The sequence below is a fragment of the Mustela erminea genome, chromosome 7, assembly GCF_009829155.1.
Source record: "Mustela erminea isolate mMusErm1 chromosome 7, mMusErm1.Pri, whole genome shotgun sequence".
Classification (NCBI taxonomy): Eukaryota; Metazoa; Chordata; class Mammalia; order Carnivora; family Mustelidae; genus Mustela; species Mustela erminea.
Genome location: NC_045620.1, coordinates 104178055 through 104186172, shown reverse-complemented (window position 1 = coordinate 104186172; position 8118 = coordinate 104178055). Strand labels below are relative to the sequence as shown.

General features: G+C 46.8%; 1 long non-coding RNA gene across 1 annotated transcript; it reads right to left on the bottom strand.

The window, feature by feature from the left end:
* Positions 1 to 209: 209 nt before the first annotated feature.
* LOC116595897 lies at positions 210 to 4388 on the bottom strand. Its single transcript, XR_004287906.1, has 3 exons — positions 4073 to 4388; positions 2374 to 2526; positions 210 to 1300 (listed from the first exon to the last, which is right to left on the bottom strand). It is a non-coding gene; the product is annotated as an uncharacterized LOC116595897 (long non-coding RNA).
* Between the last annotated feature and the right edge of the window lie 3730 nt (positions 4389 to 8118).

Here is an 8118-nt window from a genome sequence, read left to right as displayed (position 1 = left end):
TGTATTACATGGGTCAGAAAATTTGGGAAGACAGGGAACTTAGGCCACAGAAGTTGTTTTTTTTTGTTTACTTTATTTTTTTATTTTCAGCATAACAGTATTCATTGTTTTTGCACCACACCCAGTGCTCCATGCAATCTGTGCCCTCTCTAATACCCACCACCTGGTTCCCCCAACCTCCCACCCCCTGCCCGTTTAAACCCCTCAGATTGTTTTAGAAAGAAGCCTAGGGTAAAAAAAAAAAAACAAAAACAACAACAACAACAAAAACCCTGGGCGTTGCAGGTTGCAGATTTTGGAGCACATCAAAGAAAAAGAAACGGCCACAAGGTGGCAGCAGCGCACCCGGGCTTTACTGGTTTACTGGGCGGGGCCTTGACAGGTGCGCTTCTGCCCTCAGAAGTCTCTCCCGAGCAGTAGGGAGTTGCTACTTAGGAGGACTTGGGGACTTGGGGCGGGGGAGGGGGGGGACGACTCATGTGTCTAGGTGATGTCACTCAGCAGCACAGTGAGGAATTTCTGGGTCAGAGAGCTCCGAAGCACAGCGGCAGCTTGGGGTCTTTATGGCCTGGGGCTTATCCCCAGCTCGCAGATGTTAGGAGCAGTGTCATGGGGTATGCAAAGCAGGCTGGCTGTAAATGGCTACAAACTTGCTTATTTGGGTGATGTTTAAAACAATTGGTTGTGGAGATATTTGAGTTTGGTCTCAGGTGGGCTTTGGAGCTAACAGGTCACGGTCTGCTGTGAACAAATCAACCGCCTAGGGCTCAGGACAGGCTGGCCTGGGCAGCATGTGAAAGTGACATATCTGTGCTTGAGGCAGTCAGGGTGACTGGGGGGCGGGAGGCTCGGCTGGGAGAACAAAGCTCAGGGGAGGAAGATGGGCACTTTGGAGAGGACTGTGGCCTTTTCTGTCTCTTGGAGGCCTGCCTGCGCTGTCAGACCACAGGAGCAGGGAAGAGTTCATTTGAAACTTCGAAACTGAAAGTACAGGGCTCTAGTCTTTAAGGCTTTCACAGTCTAGTCAGAATTTCCCTGCTAACTAGCTGGGTGACCTCAGCCAAGAGCCCTCTCCTCTCTGGGCCGAGGTGTTCTCACTTTACAGAAGGAGGGGGGGAGACTAGGTCTGTGGTTCTCATTCACCTCACCTGTGGAGCTTTAAAAACAAAACTGACCCCACCCCCAGAGACTGGTTTGCGGGTGGTCTGGGCATGTCCAGGTCAAGATCCCCTGGGCCAGAAGGTTCCTGAATTCCAGTCCTCCCAGCTGCTCCCTCAGAGTGAGCCTCATCTGGCAGCATCTGGAAATGCAAAGGAGGGAGAATGGTCCTTACCTTCAGGGAGAGGCTCCTTACCAAGTCAGCGGTATATTTTGACTATATTTCAATTTGAGTTGAAGGTAGGAAAAGGTTTTCTACTTTCTCAGTCTGGTTAAGACACATTTTGAACTTCATTTTTGGGGGCATAAATTATGCTAATAGTAGATGTTAAATTGGCATAAAATTTCTGCCCAAATAATTTTGTGTTTTCTCTTCATAAAATTATGAAATCCCTAATCAGAGCAGAAAATCTTAGCATGTTTGATATTAAACCCAACTCTCAGAAAAGTTTGGAGAGATAGTGAAGTATGTGTTTTGGGGTTCATATCCTCAGACCTGATGAAGCCTAAAGAGAGGGACGTTCAGCTTTCAAAAGAATGTTTTGCCTCTGGGACTTCTGCTGTGTCAAATCAATTGGGTTTTAAAAACAACAACAACAACCCCAAACCAAAAAGCAAACAAAACCAAACCAAAAAAGAGTTCAAGAAATGTCCACCAGAGGTCAGCATTTTACTGAAGAGACTCCTGTACGCTTACCTTCCATCTTCGTTCTGGAAAGAACCTTGAGAAGGCCAGTAACCAGTTCATGCTCTCAGGCTGGTGAAAGTTAGGTTTTTTAATAAAAACTCTCTGAGAAATAGCTGGATTTCACGCCAAGGGAATTATATTCTCACTCAGTCTCTCAGTCAAGCTGCGGTCCTAGTTTGAGCTATTTGCCTCTTGAAGTGCATGAAATATGCAGCGGAAGGTGTCTGTCATGGATGTCCAACGTGCGAAAGGTGAGACTCAAGAAGCTCCAAAGGTCTTCTAGTATCTGCTTGAAAATCCAACTCCTGCGGTTCTGTTTCCAGCTGAGGGCCTGGTAGCAGGCTGATTGACATGTGGAACTACCTCCAGGTCCCCTTCCCGGGGAAGAATGTGCCCCTGCCTCACCAGAACTCAAGGCAGGAGCCCCAGTGGCATGCCTGCCAGGGACACGTGCCCCTTTTTATGTGCTGGAAAAGGGTTAATGGAGCTCACAAAAGACAGATAAACAAAAAGGCCTAGACACTTACTATAATGAGGAGTGGATCTGGCCTCTATCCTCTCTCCAGGGAGAGCCGATACACAGTCCGCTGACTCGGAGTCAGAGCGGAGTTCCCAGATCCTAGTGACCAGTGACCTCAAGCTGCCACACCTTGTTATCCACCTCTGTTCAGACGGTCTCCCTGCCAAGGGATGGGAACGGCCAATTCTTAGAGTCAACGCACACTCTTCCTTGGGCCTTGATGGAACCATCGGGAAACTTCTTTCTCCTTGGTGGTCTTCCTGATTAGTCATGGAAGTTTTCTTTCCTTTCATGGAAGGCCTGTGACCGAAGCACAGGGACAGGGAGAGGTAGGCAGGGGTTAGATCCCGCCGGGCCTGGCTGGTGATGGTCAGTGTCACAGTCTCTGTCCCGAGGCATAAACAGGACTTGGAAGCCCTGAAACTTACCGTGTCAGCACCCCAGGTCCAATTTTGGGGTGCACACTGTCTTCCTCAGCACCACCGAATTCCTAGTCAACCTTCATATCCAGGCTCCTGGGCCATGTTTTCTGTGAAGCCACCAAGGACCATCTGTGCCAGCCCTCCGTACCCTGCTCTCTTGACATCTCCCCCTGGGACTCGGAGCCCTGATTGCAGAGTACTGATGGGGCCCTTCCAAAAGTGCATGTTTTAACCGTCCCCTGAATGCCTGAAGGTGGGGACAAAAGTGTATTGCATTTTGCAACCTCCAGAGCACTCGGCTACTTCCGTGAAACTGATGAAAACTCATCGCAGACAAATTCCCAAGCATATTCATTTCCTATGCACTTCCCATTTACTCCTTCCTCTTCTTCCAGTGCTCTACCCCAGAGATCCCCTGGGCTGCTTTCCTCTTCTTCCCTGAGGCTTCTGCATGAAGGGCACCTTATTGGGTCTTTTGTGGCCCCCCATCTAAGACAGCATTCGACCCCCTGCCCCCACCCCCCAAAGCCACCTGCATCACCCTTACTTGCTGTCCCTGAACACCTGGCTTTATTTTTCTTTTTGGCCATGATTATCTTCTGACATGTTATATATTTGCTTGTTTGCTCACTTAAATCTATTGCCCTACCACATTTTAAGCTTCATTAAAGCAGGAACAGCTCCCCATATAGGTGCCTGATTAGTAATTCAATGGTCTTCTTCAACAAGCACCTGCTCTATGTCAGTTCCCCGCGCTGGAGAAAACAGCTAGAGTGCTCCCCAGCAAGTCCAGCCAGGAGCAGAAACCCGCTCCAATATATACTGGTAATGTGGAGTAGTTTTACCTGGCTAGAACTTGTATTCCAGTTTTTCTCTCCTTTCTCGTGTGGCATAAAACAACTACTCCTTCTCCTGGGGTAGACATGGGGGCCTAAGGGTACTAATGGCACCTCTATGTCCTTGTTCTGAGAGCCACAAAAGCCTCAGGGGTGTGATGGAATCATCTAAGGAGAAAAAGAAGGGTTTGGATAGTGAATGGAGGGTCACAGCAGAGACAGCAGAAGCCACAACGGGAACTGAGTGGGAGACACCACAGTCCTAGACATTCACGGGCCTCTCCACCCCACAGGGCAGGATCCCAAGGCCTGGCCAAACACAATGTTCTAGGCCCTCTTTCTGTAAAGACCCTTCCCCACCACTCTCCAGCTGCCGGCCCCCAATGCTCGCATTTCTGCAAAGGAGCTTTCCTGACCTCCCTCCACCGCAAGTGGGTCCAGGGCTTACCTTTGCGTTTCCAAATAGACCATAGGGCTCCACTAAGCACAGGGCCCATGAGTTCTAGAAGGGGCAGAGCTTTCAATTTATGGTTGTCTGTAACATCAGATTCTTGGGCAGAGGTCCCATTGCTTTCAGACCAGAGCAAAGGGCCTGGGGACCGCCTGGGCTTCTCTACCCACTCCAGACGCCCTCCGCCCTCTGTCAGGAGGCCGGGCGTGCAGTCAGCGGAGGGGCGGGGCCGGCCGCAAGTGGGCGGGGGAGGGGGGAGGCAGGTGCGCCACCTTCCCCGCGGAGAGGGTCGCCTAGCAACAGGAAGCCCAGCCCCGAAGTCCGAAGGCTCAGGAAGGTCCAGCTCCACCCTATCACAGCTGGAGAATTCGGAGCAGGCTACTGAAGCTTCCTGAAGCTCGTTGCATTCATTTGAAAAACCAAGATCGCAATACTTGGCAGAGTTGTTTTGATGGTTAAATAACGTATGTAAAAGTACTCTATCAAAGCTCTCTATAAACCCCGGCTTTATAATGTGATAACCCAAGTGTCTCCACATGTCTCCAGGCTGCGGAAACAAGGCAAATCGCATGATCCGGGAGTCCGGTCCCGCTCCAGCTTCCCCCCACCAAGTCCCTGGCTGCCCCCGACAGGACTGCTGGGCTGACCCAGGAAGGGGTCCGCACTGGTGTCTATCAGAACCTCAGCCCCAAACCTTCGACCACTTACTTCCCCTCCTCTCCTTATGCAACAGCGTCTGTGCCAAGGGCAACCTCTCCAGATAATCCCAGAGCGTCCAGTTCTCAAAAAGCGTCCAAGCGGGTTCAGAGCAAGGGAGAGAACATGGATTTCTCCAGCGCTGGTACCACTAGGTGGCACTTGTCTCCCCCAAAATCACTCAGTGAGGCTTTTCAGGTCCCAAAGAAAAACTTGACCTGAGGTCCATTCCCCAGAAGCAGCAGCAGCAGCAGCAACATTTTGCAGGCACAGGGAAGTCTGATCCTGACTTGGGAAGAAAACATAAGGAGGCAGTGTACAGGGTCCTTCCTCTCCAGCTCACTTTGCCCACAGAACCATTCTCCAAGGCCTCCTATTTTGGAGGATGGTTTCTGCTTGGCAAATGCATAATCAAATGGCCCCTTTCTGCACCCAGAACGAGAGACCTGCCTGCCCCAAATGCCTTTCCAAGTGTTCATTTTTCCCCAAAACCAAACTGCTTGCTGCTTTGAAATGACAATTTCTCATTCAACACAATACTTCGAGAGTCATCCTTGTGCTGTAGGCAATCAGTAGAATGTATCTTTTCATTTGCTGAGCACTAACTATTCCAACTGATTAATAAATCACAACTGTTTATTTCTGGGTTTTGAGGTCATTTCCAGTTTTCGTATTTGATAAATGAAGCCGTTGTGAATATTCCTTTGTACAAGTCTTCTCACGGACACTTATTTTTCATTCTCTTGGGTAAGTTGCTAGGAGCGGTGTGTCTGAGTTTCGTGGCAGGTGTGTGTTTCATTTTATCAGAAATTGACAAATTGCTTTCCAAAAGGGTTGCACATTTTTTTTAAAGATTTTATTTACCCATTTGACAGAGAGAGAGATTACAAGTAGACAGAGAGTCAAGCAGAGAGAGAAGGGGAAGCAGGCTCCTCGCTGAGCAGAGAGCCCGACTCAGGGCCGGATCCCAGGACACCGAGATCATGATCTGAGCCGAAGGCGGCGGCTCAATCCACTGAGCCACCCAGGCGCCCAGGTTGCGCATTTTTTAACCGGTTGTTTTAATTTCTCGCTGATATTTGGGATTAGGAGTATTCAAATTTTAGCCATTCTTGGAGGGGGGTGATGTGGTATCTCGTTGTGGTTTTATTTTGCATGAATGATATCGAGCATCATTTTGTGCGCTTACTGGTAATTTATCTTTCAGTATAAAGTGGTTGTTCAAGTCTGTTGGCCTTTATTTTAATTGAGTGGTCTGATTTTTACTACTGATATACAGACTGTAACCTGGATATAATTCTTCTGTCAGATATATGTGTTGTCGATATTTTCTCCCCATCTGGAACTTGCTTGTTCATTTCTCTAACAGGGTATTTTGATGAACAGAATTAAACAAAAATTTAAATCCAATTATTGTTGTACAGAATCTTGGTCTCTTACAGAGTTGCAAAATTGTCTCCTTATTTTCTTCTGGATATTTTATAGCTTCAGTTTTTATAGTTAGGTCTATGATCCATTTTGAATTAATTTTTATGTGTGATGTGAGGTGAGACACAGATTTTTTTTCTTTTGTAATTGCTTTGTTGCATATCATCTTTTACAGGCCACACGGTTCAACCAGTTAAAGTGTATGATTCAATGGTTTGTGGTACTGTCATGATGAATTTTATGGGTTGGCGGAGCTGAGAGACACCCAGGTAGCTGGTAAAACGTTATTTTGGGGTGTGTCTAGGAGGGCATTTCTGGAAGATGCATTAAGTTAGTAGACTGAGAAGGTGGCCCTCACTCATGCTGGTGGACATGATCTAATCCGTTGAAAAGCACATATGGCAGAGGAAGGATGAATTTCTTCCTCTTCTTCTCTTGCTCTGGCACATTAGCTCCCCTGGGCTTTGGGGCTCATACTGGGGCTTACACCACCAGTGATCCTGGTTTTCCAGCCTGTAGACAGCAGATTGGGGGCTAATTCCTATAATAAATCTCCTGTTTTGTAGAAATCTCTCTCTAGATCCTGTCGGTCCTAGTTGTCTGGAGGACTCGAATACAAGCATCTGTGTCGTGTTGTGCAACAATTACCAAAATCAATTTCATCCTTTTATCACCCCAAACACATGCTCCGTATTTTTAGCAGTCACTGCTCATTTCCCCTTTTCCCTTGTCCTGGCAATGGCGAATCTACTTTCTGTCCCTGTAGATTTGCCTAGTTTGAACATTTTATACAAATGGAATCATGCGATATGTGGTCTTTTGGGACTGTGACTGTTCTTTCACTCAGAAAAATGCTTTTGAAATTAAATCCAGGGCACCTGGGTGGCTCAGCTGTTAAGCGGCTGCCTTCAGCTCAGGTCATGATCCTGGGGTCCTAGGATAGAGGACTGCATTGGGCTGCCTGCTCCGTGGGGAGCCTGCTTCTCCCTCTCCTTGCCCAACTTGTGTTCTCTCTCTCTCTCTCTCTTAAATATGTGAAATCTGTAAAAGAAAAAAGAAAAGAAATCAAATACATGAAATCTGTAAAAGAAAAAAAAAGAAATTAAAACCATATTGTATCATGGATCAGATAGGACAAATAATATTCCACTGTATGCGTAAGCTAAATTTTCTTCATTCATTCATCAGTTGATTGACATTTGGGTTGCCCTACTCTCCGCTACTATGAATAACGCTGCTATAAATATTCCCGGACAAATTTTTGTGTGGGGATATATTTTCATTTCTCTTGGGTATATACCAGAAAGTGGAATTGCTAGGTCATATGGTACTTCCATGTTTAAACTTTGAGGGGCTGTCAAACTGTTTCCCAAAAGCTGCAAGATCTTATAATTTTATAATCCCCCCAACAGTACATGAGGGTTCCACTTTCTCAACAGAAGGATTAACTGTCTTTTTTGTTGTAGTCAGCCCAGTGTGTGAAGGCGTATCTCACGGTGGTTTTGATTTGCATTTCTCTGATGGCTAATGATGTTGAACATCTTTTTTTGTGCTTGTTAGCCATTTGTGTATCTGTTTTTGGAGAAATGTTTATTCAGATCTTTTGCCCATCTTTTAGTTGGGCTATTTGTCTTTTAATTATTGAATTGAAAGCTTTCTTTCTTTACTCTAGATACAAGTCCCAAGGTTCACACTTTACCATGTGGATTTCTAGGTGTTCCAGAACAATCTGTGGAAAGACTTTTCTTTCTCCACTGGAGCACCTTGACACTTTTGTGAAAAGGTGACCATTGCTCAGATGGGTGTGGATCTGTGTTTGAGCAGTCTGATTCTACACTGATCTGCTTCTCTGTCTTTATGCCATTTTGGTTTGAAGTGCTTCCTGTTTCCTTGTGATGTCTTTTTTGACCCATGGGTTG